This window comes from Ursus maritimus, unplaced genomic scaffold (assembly GCF_017311325.1).
Source record: "Ursus maritimus isolate PB19 unplaced genomic scaffold, ASM1731132v1 scaffold_34, whole genome shotgun sequence".
Classification (NCBI taxonomy): domain Eukaryota; kingdom Metazoa; phylum Chordata; class Mammalia; order Carnivora; family Ursidae; genus Ursus; species Ursus maritimus.
In genome coordinates this window covers 3,823,206-3,838,131 of record NW_024426008.1, presented here as the reverse complement: position 1 = coordinate 3,838,131, position 14,926 = coordinate 3,823,206, and the positions used below count along the sequence as shown (strand labels likewise).

The following is a 14,926-nucleotide window of genomic DNA, read 5'->3' as shown; positions in this document are numbered from 1 at the left end:
CTGCAATGAACATGGGGTGCAGATTTCGCTTCAAGATAGTGATTTCATTTCTTTTGGATAAATACACAGAAGAGGGATTTCTGGATCATATGGTAGTTCAGTTTTATTATTATTATTATTAAATATGTATTTATTTAAGAGAGAGAGGGACAGAAGGAGAGGGAGACAAGTGGACGCTCTGCTGAGTGGGGACCCTGTCTCAGGGCTTGATCCCAGGACCCCAAGATCATGACCTGAGCCAAAACCAAGAGTTGAGTGCTTAACTGACTGAGCCATCCAGAGGCCCTGGTAGTTCAATTTTTAATTTTTTGGGGAAACTCCATACTCTTCTCTATAGTGGCTATAGCAGTTTACATTCCTACCAACAGTGTATAAGGTGAGGCTTAGTATTTCTTATCAGTGAAATAGAATTATATCTATCTGAATTGTTGAGGCTAGGCTTAGTGGAATGTGCATGAAATGCTATGATAGGGTTTCTTGTGCATAGAGAAGCTATTATCAAATCTCCTTATCCCCGGGAGTGAGGACAGTAAGAACGGACTTGTTGGTGGAGTGTTTGGCCCTGGAGCTAGCACTAACACGTTGCACTCTGAGTGTTGATGTACCATTTTCTCCTGCTAGACTGTGAATTTCTTAGGGGCAGGAGGGGCCCTGTTGGTCTCGGACACTTACTAGGCTCCCGATGCATGTTCAGCTCTCGTCACTTCAGAGCTGCTTAAATTTTTTTCAGAAACAATTCGAAGAAGTCTAGCTACCAGACTTTTTTTCCCCCCCTTTTCTCCCTTCTTTGATTGAAAAGCAAGGAAAGCATTATCTGTGGACATTTGGCCTGGGAAATTTTGGTAAAACAACTATCTAGAAATGTATTATTACATTTTTTAAAAGGTTTTATTTATTTATTTGACAGAGAGAGACACAGCCAGTGAGAGAGGGAACATAAGCAGGGGGAGCGGGAGAGGAAGAAGCAGACTCCCAGCAGAGCAGGGAGCCTGATGCGGGGCTCGATCCCAGGACCTGGCGATCACGCCCTGGGCCACAGGCAGACACTTAAGAACTGAGCCACTCAGGCGCCCCTGTATTATTAAATGTTAAACTCATTACAAGTTAGCATGAGTCTAAGACTGGTGTTTTATAGGAGAATTCTTATGTTATTTTTTCAAGAGTTTTCTTTGAAAATATTTTCACCATTTGCCCTAAGAATAGTTTGGGTTTAGTCCACTTATTGCCCTGGGTTTTTTCCCCTAGAGGTGAATGGTTTTGTTGACCAAAATTCACTCGTTCCATATCAAATCTACACTATGAGATTGTTGAGTGTGGTTTTTTTTCTTTCTAGTCTAAATTGGAACCTTATGGACATTGAACCTAGAAACATATGCTGATGTGATTTATATGTAGAAAATCTCTTTTCATATTATTAACAAAATCACTATTGTGTTCCAATCTTTGTTCTCTGGGGATGAATCTTAGAAAATCACTTCCTGCCGTGCCGATACCCCAGAGCTCCAACTGCGTGAACCTTAACAACAGATTCATCAGAAAACGCAATTCAAACATCCAGAAGGTTATGATGACAGGAAAAATGTTTCCCATTTCTCCTGAAAGGGTGGGGAGGGGACAGGGAGGAAAGGAGAGAATTTTAGAATCCAGTTCTTCCATGTCTGAGAAGAGACAGTTCACATTAATTACAAGTGCCTTAAATAAGAAACAGGACAACATCCTCCGTGGATACGAGCACCCGAGTCACGTTAGCCAGCCATAAACATTGGGTACTCCTCTCCAGGCTCCAGGCGCAAAGTTTAGACAGGTCTGAAAGAAAATTAGACCAAGCACGTCTTTAAAAATGAAAATTGGAAATAAAACTCGTTGTGCTCACACGATTCCTTTGCAGACCTATCTGCCCTCTCTGTACATTGAGTCTATCACTTTAACAACCCTGGGAAGTTCAAGGTTTTGTGAGTACATGTGTCTCTACTATTCTCCTCCTCCCCCCTTCCCGCTATAGAACATATTTTTCCAATTTAGTTTACAAAGAGATTCAGCTCTTCCCCTCTTCCCTGTTGTGCCTTATTCACCTATAACGTGGGGGATCATAAATTTGTTTCCATCTCCTGGGGAACATTCTCCCCACATTGCATTTCCGAGATGTGCTGTCCAGATGTGAAAGGTTAAGTTACTTTTTAAATGTCTTCAGAACAGGGAATCTCTTAATGGAATACATTCTGTTATTCATGCAATGACATGTTAGTCAAGGATGTCTTTTGTTAGGATAAACAAGACGCATCTGAGCTTTTCCTCCTCTTTCCGGAGATGTCCATCACAGCAGATGGGATGGAGAAGGGGCTGAGGGTTTGGACGAGGTTTGAGGAGAGTGGCAGATTGATTCAGATCTATGATGTTCTATTCCTGAAGGTTCCATTTTATGTGCTTGTTACTCCGTGAGTCTCAATTCTTGGGAGAGCGAGCTGGCTCTGAAGCCATTGGTGTGTTGCTGGGACCAGCGGCGTGTGTGGGTCAAGATCGATGAGAATTTGTTTTGAATGAAGATCACAGTGGCTTGATCCAGGTTATGAATTAGATGATGCTGTGTTTGTTTGTTTGTTTGTTTTTCCTTTGAAGAACCGACCGTGTCTTTACATCAGTTCTACAACAATCCATTTTTGGAAAGGGAAACACTTTGAAGGGAAAGCAGACGTCAGGGAATGCACGGAGTTCCACGTGTTGATTCCACCCATAAGGGCGGGATTGACGGCCCAGCCGATCAAGATCACAATAGGAACCTTCGTGTTCCTTTTGCTTCTCTTTCCCCTTCCCTCATTCTTGTTTCCCAAAACTTAAAACAAAGGGAATCTTAGTGGTTCTTGGGCTTGAATCTTCTTCTTAGAATACCTCCGGCGGTGCAGGGAAAAGAGATTGTTTAAGAAACTGGACATTCTGCACAAGACACTTCAAGAGCCCTGAGCTATGTGTTGCATTTAACACATTTTAGTGGGAAAAATAATTTGGAATCGGTAGACCTGGGTCCTAAAATATGGGGCATGTACTTCCTGTATGTTTTGTGCCAATGTCTTAACTTTTCTGAACCTAAGGTTAAATAGTGAAACAGGAATAATCATATCTTCCTCACAGGTGCTAGTAAGGACCCAGTGAAAGATACTAGGAAATTGCCAGTATGCAATTGTTCTTGACCTTCATCAACAACTATCTTAAATGAGGGCAAACTCAGATAAGCAGGGTTTTGTAAGTTGTAAAGTACATGCAACTTTTAGTTACAATAAAGTGAAAAGTTACTTTTTCCTCTCATGTGTGAGGGAGAAGTGGAACTTCCTTAGGGAGCAACGGGAGAACAATGTGACAGGAAGGTGTGTGCAGACTTTAAAGGGAAAAGATGAGGAAGATAAAAATAAGCGAGATGAATTTTTATCTTTTGGGCAACCTTTTGCTACTTTCATGTGGGATGGGAATGAAGTTGCTCTGTTTAATCAACCGGTTTAATGAGCTGTGTGTATGTGAAATAGTCATACTATTCCTTGTTAATAGTTTGGAAAGTGAGTTTATTAATATCAAGCCTGGCTTGATATTAAACAAACTGCCATCTTTTTCAAAGGACGAAACATTTCCTATTCAAGCCTCTCCCTCAAAGCCCTCCAATTTAATAATATGATTAATAAGGTCACTTAAAATTTGGATGATATTCACATGTTGCATAAAGAAAAAGTAACTTGATGTTACAGGTCTTCTGAAATAGTTGATCCATATAATTATTTATTTGAAGGAAATAAAGCAGAGAAACATAACACTAGCATTCATTTTTTTGAGGTGATTATAGTTTAAGGTGCAGTAAGGCTCAGTAAATAAAAGGCTAACTAGGGTGGGTATCACACTTGATATGTTTTCCTCTTCTCTAGTTGAGATATGTTAATATAGAAAGCATGTTTCTGTTTCCCATCTTTCAGACTGGTGTTCTGAAGCCTGAGTTAATAGCTTAGGCTTAAATCCTTGAATAAAGACCGTGACAGTCCAAGTGGAAGATTTAAAACAGTGCTAATTCTCTACCTTAAGTGAAAGAGATCCATTAGGAAGAGTTAGCATTTTCCAAAGGTGCAGGGATGCTGTCGTCATGGGGTTCTGTGTAAAAATCAAATGAGGGTATTTGCATTGAAATCCTCAGACATGAGTGTTTGTCTTGGGTTTGGCAATGAATTTTGCAGTGGGTTAAACCATTTGCCCTTATAGTTTCACGGATAAAGATGTTTCATTAAGTACTTGGGTTTTTTTTTCCCTTTCTCTTTTTCCTTGGGTAGAGGGTTTCCATACGTCCAGAATATGTACGTCTGTTGAATATTTGGATGTTTTGAGGGGTCTGTAAGATAATTTGTGCGTTATTGAAGAACAGATAGCAAATAGTAGGTGATATGGTCCTAGGTTATCGTCTAATTCTGTCTCGGTGTGGATTAGGGAAGGTGTGTGTAGCCAAGGAAATGTCTTCTGGATAGTTTCTGGACTCTCTTCTTCATTGGTGCATTCTCCTATGATTCTTCTTTATAAGTGTTCTGGGTCCAGCTTCTGCTAATTTTGAGACCCACTTGGTCCTACCTCAGTCATTCGCGACCCAGCGAAGGTTCATGCCTCGACAGTGTTGGCAGCCTGAACTGCCCCGCCATCACTGTCCCCCCATGTACGATGCCAGTCGGCAGGGGGAGACCCCTGTCCCTGGAGAACTGACTGATGACACCCACAGGAGACTCCGCATTCCTCAGCGGCTGCCTGGAAGAGATGGAACCAGAAGGTGGATTGGGAAGTGTGTGTGTGGGGGAGAGCAAGCAGATGCGTCATCCAGGAACCTCTCTGGAAGTCGATCACAAAGACTTAGCAATACATGGCTTGTTGTGGAGCCCTGACCTGTTTAGAACATTCCCTTTATAGATCATCTTTCTGCCTCCCCACCCCTCCTTTGCAAGGACTTTGCTGGGGCTCCTTCTTTCCTTGGGAGGCTCCCTTAAGTATCTTTCTTTATTGTATTTATTCAGCAAATGTACATATATATTTAAATATTTTATTTATTTATTTGAGAGAGACAGAGAGAGAGAGAGAATGCTCACATGAGCAAGGGTAGGAAGCAGAGGGAGAGGGAGAGAGGGAATCTCAAGCCTACCCCATGCCCAGTTCAGAGCCTGACGTGGGGTTTGACCTCACAACGCTGAGACCCTGACCTGAGCTGAAACCAAGAGTCAGACTCTTAACAGACTGAGCCACTCAGGCGCCCCCTACAGATGTGTCTTGAACACTTCCTATGTGCCAAGATGACGCTAGTTGCAATTCCTCGTGGGCTGTACTAAGAAGTTTGATGAAAGAGTTTTTGTTTTGTTTTTTAATTAAAAAAATGGTCAGGAAGCAATATGATCCAGTAACAAGAATTTAAAAGGTACCCTGTCTGCTGCCCGGAGCAGAGACAGCTGCTGGGCAGGCATGGAAGCGGAAAGAGCACTGGGGGCTGCCCTGAGGCCATCCCTAGGGGCTGGAGCAGGGGTGGTGTGGGTCAGGATGGGGAAGGGTGGATGGATTTATAGTACAACTTAGAGAGAGAAAGGATAGAGTTTGGTAATGGATTAAATAAAGAGGGGAATGAAGACAGAATTAACAATGATTCCTAGGCTTGTGACATGTGGAAATGGGCGGTTATACACTAAGAGGAGGAAGATGGGGGGGGGGGTCATGGGAGGATGACCAGTTTTGTGGGGTAAAGAAGAACCTTTCAAGCTTTTCATGGGCTTGAAGGCATGTCATGAATTGACTTCTTAAGAATCCCTTTTTCAGCTAAACAACTCTACTTAACAAGATAAATTTATTTTAATGTGTCCATGTAGGATTGCCGTTGACCATTGTGTAAAGACAGTCATTAAAGAAATCTCTCGCTCTTTAATTTTCGGCTTTCTGCCAATGTTTCTTCCTTACCCATTAAGGAGTTCTGCTCTCATGATATATCTTTGGCTCATTCCATTTAAACAATGTGTTTTGTTTAACTTTTCCTACTTGTGAACTAAACTCGATCTTTTATTACCACCAGTTGTGTGTCTTCTAGGTCCCACAGTTTTATTTTTCAGTACAGAGCCACCGATCATGGTTATAATTACGTTTTTTTCTGTTTTAAATGGCCGTTTTCCTTTATTCAACAGAAAAAAAGTGTAGAACTGGGGACAAAGATCTTTAGTGTAAGCAAGTTGAGGGAGATCTTTCTGGAGGAACTAAAGGAATAATTCAGAGGGAAAATTGCTCTGGAAAATACCCAATTTCTATTTCTTTAAATATTAGTTGTCAAGGAAAGTTCCATAAATCATTGGTTAATATCTGAAGACAAATATAGAATTAGATCAGAATGTTTTCCCCCAAAATATCCCAGCTGTTCCCAACAGAACCTCAGAGTCTCACTTCCAATCAGGATCTGGATTGAACAATAGTCATTTTAGGACAAATGTTCCCCAATGCCAAGATTTTTGTGGCTGGAAAAGTCAAGAGAGAAATTTAGACCAGCTTTATTGTGCTTGGTCAGTAATTTTCGGGACTTGTTCGGTAATCGCATTGGAAGATAACAGCAGAACTCTGCTTCAGAATATCCTTGCAAATAATCATTTGCAATTTAATCTTAGCATTTCCTCTGGACCCCACTACATTTTCATGAATTTATATTTTTCTGGCTTTCTGTGGATATCGCTTGTCTGAGCCTTGTATTTTTGATAAGTACCCATTTTTAGAATCAAAAAACAAGGGGCACCTGGGTGATTCAGTTGGTTAAGCATCCAGCTCTTGGTTTTTGCTCAGGTCATGATCGCAGAGTTGTGAGATCGAACCCCACATTGAGCCCTGTTTGGAGCCCAGGATGGGGCTTTGCAGTTGGCTCAGAGTTTGCTTGAGATTCTTTCCCTCTGCCCCACCCTCTCCCTCTGCACCTTCTCCTGCTCAAGCTCTCTCTCTAAAATAAATAAATAAATCTTAAAAAAAAAAGAAAGAGTCAAAAAACAAATCGGAACTTTACTGAGGCTGAAACTTTGCTGGTGAAGCTTATATTGAATGAAAATAAGCACTTGTTGGAAGTTCAGCCTTCCCTGACCATCCCCTCCCCATACCACTTTCTTTCCCATTTTTAGTTGGAAAAACAGAGTGGCAGTAGTTTTCAGTAGATGGATTATCCCTTTTGACATAAGCTTGGTGTTTGGAGCATGGAGCCAAGATCTTTGCTTTTGGGTTTGAAATGTACTCTGTGATCAGCGGTTCATATCTAGACTTTGGGATTCTGAGTTTAAAATGAGGATAGTAATTCCCTTCTGCCCTGGGGTGGGGTGGAGGGCTGTCGTGAAACTTCACGAATTTGTAATTTGTAATATGCTTTGGAGAATAAAAAAGCTTCATACAAATAATAAGCTTTGCTATGACAACAACTTCTGTGTTTGGAAGCAAACTATTAACACAATTGAAGCTGTGTACGTGTCCAAAGTGAAGTGAAGACTTGGCTTTGTTTCAGTTGATTTAATAAATGTAGATAGCTGAAAGATGTACTTCATTACATAAAGTGGACTTTTTTTTTTTTTTTAACTTTCCCGGAGGAGATACTCTTGAATAAACCAGTTTCCTGTTCTCGTTATTCAGATGAACTGAAACACTGTTAAATCTTTTATTTAAGTAGATTTTATTTAAGTAGATGCAACTTCTACTAACAAATGGTTTTAGTCGGTTTATTTTTAATTTTTTAAAAAATTAAGTAGGCTCTACACCCCACATGGGGCTTGAACTCATGACTCTGAGATGGAGTCACGGGCTATACTGGCTGAGCCAGGCAGGTGGCCCTGTTCTTGTTTTTTAAATAAAGTAGGCACTTTTACCGACAAGGTTAAGCATTGGCCGGGATCAGGGCTGCCAGAAAACACAGCAAAATTTGAATTTCGGATAAGCAAGGCATAATGCAGGTCCCATGCAGCAGTGGAGTGGAGGAATGAATTGTTTTCCTACAATAGAGCAGTAAGGATAGACAGCAATGAGAATAACCGAACTGCAACTGTTTGCAGCAACAGGGATGAATTTCAGACACACAGTATCGAAGGAATGCTCTAGTCGCAGAGTGCGCACTGTGTCATATGGAATTTAAAGAGAGACAAAATGAAACTATGGGATTAAGTCAGTCTGGTAGTTAGTCTTGGAAAGCTGTGACCGGGCTGGGCAGGAGGGGGCCCTGGCGGTGCTGGCTGTGTTCTGTTTCATGATCTGGGTGCTTCGTTTTATGAAAATTCGTTGAGGGGGTGCCTGGGTGGCTCCGTCGGTTAAGCGTACAACTCTTGATCTCAGCTCAGGTCTTGATCTCACGGTCTTGAGTTCAAGCCCCTCGTTGGGCTCCACCCTGGGCTTGGAGCCTACTTAAAAAAAATAATACATTTATAGCTTTTAAAAAGATTCATTGAGGTGTTATGGTCTATGCGATTTTCTTTATGCATGATATTATCTGAATACAATTTATAAGAAAAGAGAAAAATAGCATGCTTTAACATACTTTCACAAATTTCTTAACTTTAGAAAGTTTCAAGAGCGAAATTTGAGAAAGTAAAAAACTTGACAAATATTCATATAATTGTGCATTTATTACTATAGATGTCTACTTATTCGGTAAAATGAAGATAGCTATTTCAGCTTTAGGTGATGTTTACTATGTTCCTTTATTAGAAGATGACACTATTAGTCACCATTTCTAGATAAGCAATTTTTATAAAAGGTCATAAAATATTCTACAATGCTCTAAATCACATGGCTGACGTTTTTGGGAAGGAGTCAGGTAGAATGGAGTGATTAAAGTAATAGGTAGGCTTCAGGGGCGCCTGGGTGGCTCAGTCGGTTAAGCGTCTGCCTTCAACTTAGGTCATGATCTTAGGGTTCTGGGTTCAAGCCCCTCATTGAGCCCCACATTGGGCTCCCTGCCCAGTGGGGAGTCTGCTTCTCCCTCTCCCTCTGCCCTTCCCCTCCTGCTCATGCTCTCTCTTGCATGCTCTTTCTCTCTCAAATACATCAATAAAATCTTAAAAAAATTAAAATAGGGGCGCCTGGGTGGCACAGCGGTTAAGCGTCTGCCTTCGGCTCAGGGCGTGATCCTGGCGTTCTGGGATTGAGCCCCACATCAGGCTCCTCCGCTAGGAGCTGGTTCTTCCTCTCCCACTCCCCCTGCTTGTGTTCCCTCTCTGGCTGGCTGTCTCTATCTCTGTCGAATAAATACATAAAATCTTTAAAAAAAAAATTAAAATAAAATCATACATAGGCTTCAAAAATAGACCTGGCCATAAATCTCGGCTAAGATGCTCGCTAGCTACCTTGGCGGTCCACTTTACTTCTGTGGGCCTCAGTTTCTTCATCCATAAAATAGGGACAGTAACATCTCAATGCTTTAAAGAGGCTGTTGTGTAGGATAAAGACAATAACAATGAACACGGAGTGTGGTGCCTGTTACGGGGAAGTACTCAATGCAACAAACAGTAGCTGAAGAAAACCAGCAAGTCAATAGCTTGTTCAGGTCTGAAATCCTTACGTCTTCCTCTGGTTGGCAGTTTTAGCGAGGTCGCGTTCCACCCCGGGTCCAGTAGAGGCTTGACCTATTTTGCAAACAGGGCTGGGAAAAGAGAACCTTAGTTTGCTGGTGCCAAGCTCTAAACATACTCACGCAGTGTGGTGAACCAACGTCTTGCTTTCGTTCACGTGCACGGGGCTGGCTGGAGCTAGGACGGAGAGCCTTGCATTTGCTCCTGAATTGCATGAAATAAAAGAATCAGACTGAAGTGGTACCTTAACGATCAAATGGGCCTATCATGGGCAGGTCTGTCTCTGGGTGACCTTGTCTGTGCTCTTTCAAGTTTCTCATTTCTGATCATCTCAAGATCTGCCTTTTGGACGAACCCGTATGTAGGACTGTGCATATATGTGTATGTCGACGTTACGCGGTGCGAGGACAGGATATTCAAAGGTGGGGTGACTCGCATGTACCCAGGTAATGGAACTGCAGTGATGTGTGAAACAGGAGTGGCAGGTGGCTTTGTGAAGGAGTTCTCATCCCCACCCTGGTGGCCAGGACCCTGGCCACACCCTGAGTTCCAGCTTTCTCAGAACGGGATCATGAAACTGTTGTTTAAAACCAGTGGTTCTGGGGCGCCTGGGTGGCTCGGTCAGTTAAGCATCTGACTCTTGATTTCGGCTCAGGTCATGATCTCAGGGGTGCAAGACTGAGCCCTGCATCAGGTTCCCCATTCAGCGGGGAATCTGCCGGAGATTCCGTCTCTCCCTCTCCCTCTGCCCCCCTGCCCTGCATGCTCTCTCTCTAAAATAAGTAAATAAATCTTAAAAAAAAAATAAGAAAGCCAGTGGTTCCTCAGTGATTGTAGAACGAGGACGCCTTTTAAACATCAGGCATTTTAATGGACCCATGTGCTTGTGCCCGTTCTTTGGATCTCTGTTGCTTGAGAAGATGCAAAGCGCACGAGGATACAGTAAATTCAGTGACACCTGCATGAATGTGTATTTTACTAGCAATGAGCATTGAAGAAACGAGCACAGCATATTGTCTACTTTGTCTGCAGATGATACCAGGTGCACCTGTGGATGTCGGGTGCCTTGCTTTGCTCCTAGGGGCCCCTCAGGAGTCTCCCTTGTTGGGAGCACAGCCCTAAGCTCCCTCTGGGAAGGAAATCTGGTGGCCAGTTCACTGAGCGAACTCTACACCGTGCAGGGGCCCCTCGGGCTGCATCATCTCGGGCAAACCAAGTCATCATTTGCAAAGTGGGACTGGTAGCTTACTTCCTGGGCTTGTTGTGAGGAGTAAATTAGACAAGCCAGAGGGCCTAGAATCGTTGGGCACAAAATGCAAGCTCAGGAAATGTGAGTTCCCTCTAGCGGCCCTTACATTTTGAAAATGTAAATGAGGTCATTTTACTTTCCTACTTGAATCTCTTCAAAGGCTTCCCGCGGGTGGTGCTAAAGTCAGAGTCGAAGTCATCCTCTCTGGCCTTCCTCCCTAAGCCCCGCCCTGGAAGGGCTTCATTCCTCCGTGGCCTGAGTGCTGTCCTGCAGGAGAAGGCTCTGAGCCTAGGAGCACCCCCAGCATCTTTGGGGTTTTCTTTTCCCTTGTGGGTCAGCAGGAGAGTCATGGCCTCAGAGACGCTGGGTTTGAAGCTCGCTCTCCAGGGCACCCCTGTCGTCCTCTGCTGGTGTTGGTTTCTGTGATAACGCATATCATAATATATGTTATAACATATCATAATTACAATAGTTATAATACATCGTAACGAACTAATGAACTAACTCGCTTTCCTGTTTATTTTCTGTCTCCATCAGGACAAGGACTCGACCCGCCATGTTCGCTGTCGTCTGCTGTGCTCCTCACAGGCCTGGCACTGAGTAGGGGATTCAAGTGCATGACCGATGGCGTCTGGCACACAGTAGGTGCTTCCGAAGTGTTAGCTAATTGTGTTATGGAAGAAGCATCCTTCCAAACAATTGGATGTGGCACGTCTACATACTTCCAGCTTTTACTGAACAAATGTGGTCATTAACCCCTTTTCCCCTGGTCCCTCTCTGCTGTAGAAATATAGAAATCTGAATGCACCGCGTACCCCAGTGGGCCCAACTTCTTTCTGAGAGTCTCTCGTGTAGCTGTCATCACGTGACACGTGTGTGTATGTTTGCTGAGGACCGCAACCTGCACATAGTAGGTATTACTTGGTGTTTGCGATCATCGGCACCAACACCGGTATTAACGTGTGTTGGGATCAAATTCCTTACTCCTTTCCTCCAGTCTTCTTGGCATCCCTCCCTGTGTCTCTCTCAATGGCCATCTTTGGCTGAAGGGCAGTGGGCCTTCCTCCTTCCTCTGGCTGATGTCACTACCGCTCCTCTAATGTTAGGGGGGTGACGGTGCTGATGTCCCGACCACTGCATCTCAAGTGCAGAGTTTTCCTCACACTTCCTTCAAAACAGAGGTCAGGTCCTTCTCAGGCCCAGGAACAACTGACGTGACCACCAGCGTACGTGACTTGTGGCACTCCCAGCAGTGCCTCTCCTCAAGCCCAGGGACCCCTACTCTCCTTAGGTCTTTCTCAGCTGCTGCATTTCACCTCCACCCTCCAGCCATGTTGGAGGGAGACAGAGAGAAAGTATTAAGTTTCTCTTACTCAGGAAAGCAAGAAAGCCTCTGAGTCACAACTCTGACTCAATTCTGTGTGGCAATCGACATTTCCAAATCAAGGCTTAACTTCCTCTCCTCAAAGTGCTGAGTTAAATTAGAGGGTATTTTTTTGTCCTCCCCTAACGACCATTGGGACTGTTGTTGATTTGTATTAATGTAACCAAAGGGCATATTTTGGGGTTTTTCTTAAAATAAGGTAACAATTGCCTGGAAGGCGAATCCAATCTTCCTTTGAGGAGGCAGAAAACTTCTTTTAAAGGTAAGGTTTTCTCACACTGGCCAATGCCCTCCTTGTCTTTCCTCTACAAGCTTCAGGTGCTCGTTGTCTGGACATAAGGACCACGTCACGCTCTCCCGTCCACTTCAAAGAAACAAGTGTCCTGCCTCCCTACTGCAGGTGTGTATCAGTCAGGATGGCCTCTGATATGCTGCAGTAACAACCATCCCCATGATTCTAGTGGCTAGAACCATGAAGGTTTGCTGCTCACCGACATCACATGGTCGGACCAAGCGGCTGTGCTCGTGGCACTGTCTCAGAGACCCAGGATGGCTAAGCAGCGACCCTCTTGAATTGCAGGCCACTGTGCCACAGGGAGCAGAGAACGCTGAGTCTTCCATCCGCAGTGCAGTGTTCTGTCCCGGAAGTGGTACACGTCATTTCTGCTGTCTACTCATTGACCAACACAAGCCACGTGGCCCCACCCTACCAGCCGGGAGCCCGGAAGTGCAATCCCCCCCGCTCCCCCAGCCTGGGATCGCTGACTGCTTTGGGGAACAGTACCAGTGCTCCTCACACATTCAGAGCCAATATCTGGAGACTGATTTCACTTCTTTCCTCAGAAAGAGCTCCTGGATCTTTTTTTCACTTCCACTTGGATTCTCTTTCATTTCTCTTCTTGAGGACTTCAAGAGATAAAAAAATAAAGCCTATCACATAGTACTAAGAAAGCATTTGATTGTTCAACCTGCTATTCTCTTTAACCTTATTTTCCTTGTGTTCCTTCTTCTATTCCTGGGATTTTGGATGTGTTATGTCCCCTTCCAGCTTTGACATTACTCTGAAAACTCGAGATCGGAACTTAACAGGGCTCTTGACCAACACTGGGAAAAGGGCTCAGCTTGGCTCCCTTTCTGGCCCTGCCTTGTGTCACACCTTTCTTTCCCCCCTCCCAAATATTCAGGTATCAGTATTACCAGATCCCTGAGCATTCCTGAGAGAGCCTCACATCCTTCCCTCCCTCCTCTCCTGAACTTTCAACTCCAGACTCTCTTAGACCACATCAAGGGAATTGTGCTGTGGAAAGTCACAGCCCTGACTACAGTCAAGTCTTCCTTCCAGTAAATGAAAGTAGGTTTCACAAAAGAAGGAGCTTCGCTGCAAGATGGTTCTAGCTGCTTCCTAGATTTTGTCTGTTCAGAGGCAATGTCCATGTTGTAGAGTTCATGGTTGTGGTGGTTGAAGTCAAAGCTACAGTTGTGTGAATTACCTACTCGGGTCCTGGAAATAGTAGCTGTTAAAAGGAATTATACAAAACCAGCTTCTTCCAAGTGAAAATGTTACATAATTTTTTAAAAACAGAGACATTGCTTATAGTCAAGATTTTTAAAAATGTTGGTGTGTATTTAGCAGACTTCAGCTTTTCCCACGACGAGAGAGTTCAGTCTGAGGTAAAACAGATAGATGTGTTTATCCAAACACGGGGCTAGCCTTCCTTCTACGCCCTTCCCTCGGAGCCATCTATAGAGATCTACACAGCTACAGAAGTGTCTTTGCGACAGGAAAATGCAATGGAAAATAAACCAGACCGCGCTTTGCACCGAAAGCAAATGATGTGATATATTGTAGGGCAGGCAATTTTAAACACTTCTGTTAGGTCAGGCTAATTTTCTAGTCTAAGATCAGAATGCAAACATGGCTAAGCCAATGTATGTGGATTTCTATACAAAACATATGTGAGTAATATTATTTTTGGGGAAGATTATGGGCAGGCCCTTTCTTGTAAATATAATTATTTAAGATTATGGTTCAATTCCTGGCACTGTCTGTGAAGCTTAAAAGCTTTCCAGGGAATGGAAGTTTTCGCTCTCTGTGTGTCATAGCTCCGTTTGACCGAGAGTGACAGGACGTGAAGACAGCAGGGTTGTTTTTTCCCTGCCAGGTGCGAGATGCTCCTGGAACACGAGCAGCGGAGACTCCTTCCCAGAAAAGAAAAAGTGATCAAAAATGAGAAAAAAAATTCAAGTGTGACAAAAAATGGAACAGAACGGGCTTTTACAAACACGGTAGTCCAGCCCTTATCTTCTCTCTTTTTTTGAGATTTTATTTATTTGTTTGAGAGAGAGAGCATGAGCAGGGGTGAGAGGCAGGAGAGAGAGAGAAGCAGACTTCCTGCAGAGCAGGGAGCCCAGGAAACCTGACGTGGGACTCGATCCCAGGACCCTTGAGATCATGACCTGAGTCAAAGGCAGATGCTTAACCCACTGAGCCACCCAGGCGCCCCTTATCTGCAGTGTCGACTTGCATGGTTTCAGTGACCCATGGTCAGCCAGGGTCTGGAAGCAGAAGGTCCCCCTTCTAAGGTATAATCAAAAGGTCAAAGTAGCCTAATGCTACGTCACAAGGCCTACGTTATTCATCTTACTTCATCCCATTGTGCTGGCATTTTATCATCTCACATCAGCACCAGAACGGTGAGTACAGTACAATAAGATATATATAGA

General features: G+C 43.7%; 1 long non-coding RNA gene across 3 annotated transcripts in view; it reads left to right on the top strand.

Moving 5' to 3' along the window:
* Window positions 1-13,142, top strand: part of LOC103667642 — a 62,188-nt gene extending 49,046 nt beyond the window's left edge. The window contains exons 1-5 of one of the 3 annotated variants that reach the window (XR_005831822.1): window positions 10,981-11,230; window positions 11,356-11,459; window positions 11,605-11,728; window positions 12,515-12,602; window positions 12,783-13,142. This is a non-coding gene — a long non-coding RNA (uncharacterized LOC103667642). Of the gene's footprint in view, window positions 1-10,980; window positions 11,231-11,355; window positions 11,460-11,604; window positions 11,729-12,301; window positions 12,402-12,514; window positions 12,603-12,782 lie in introns of those variants that run through there. The other 2 variants (XR_005831823.1, XR_569803.2) reach the window with 2 other exon arrangements.
* The last annotated feature ends 1,784 nt before the right edge of the window (window positions 13,143-14,926 follow it).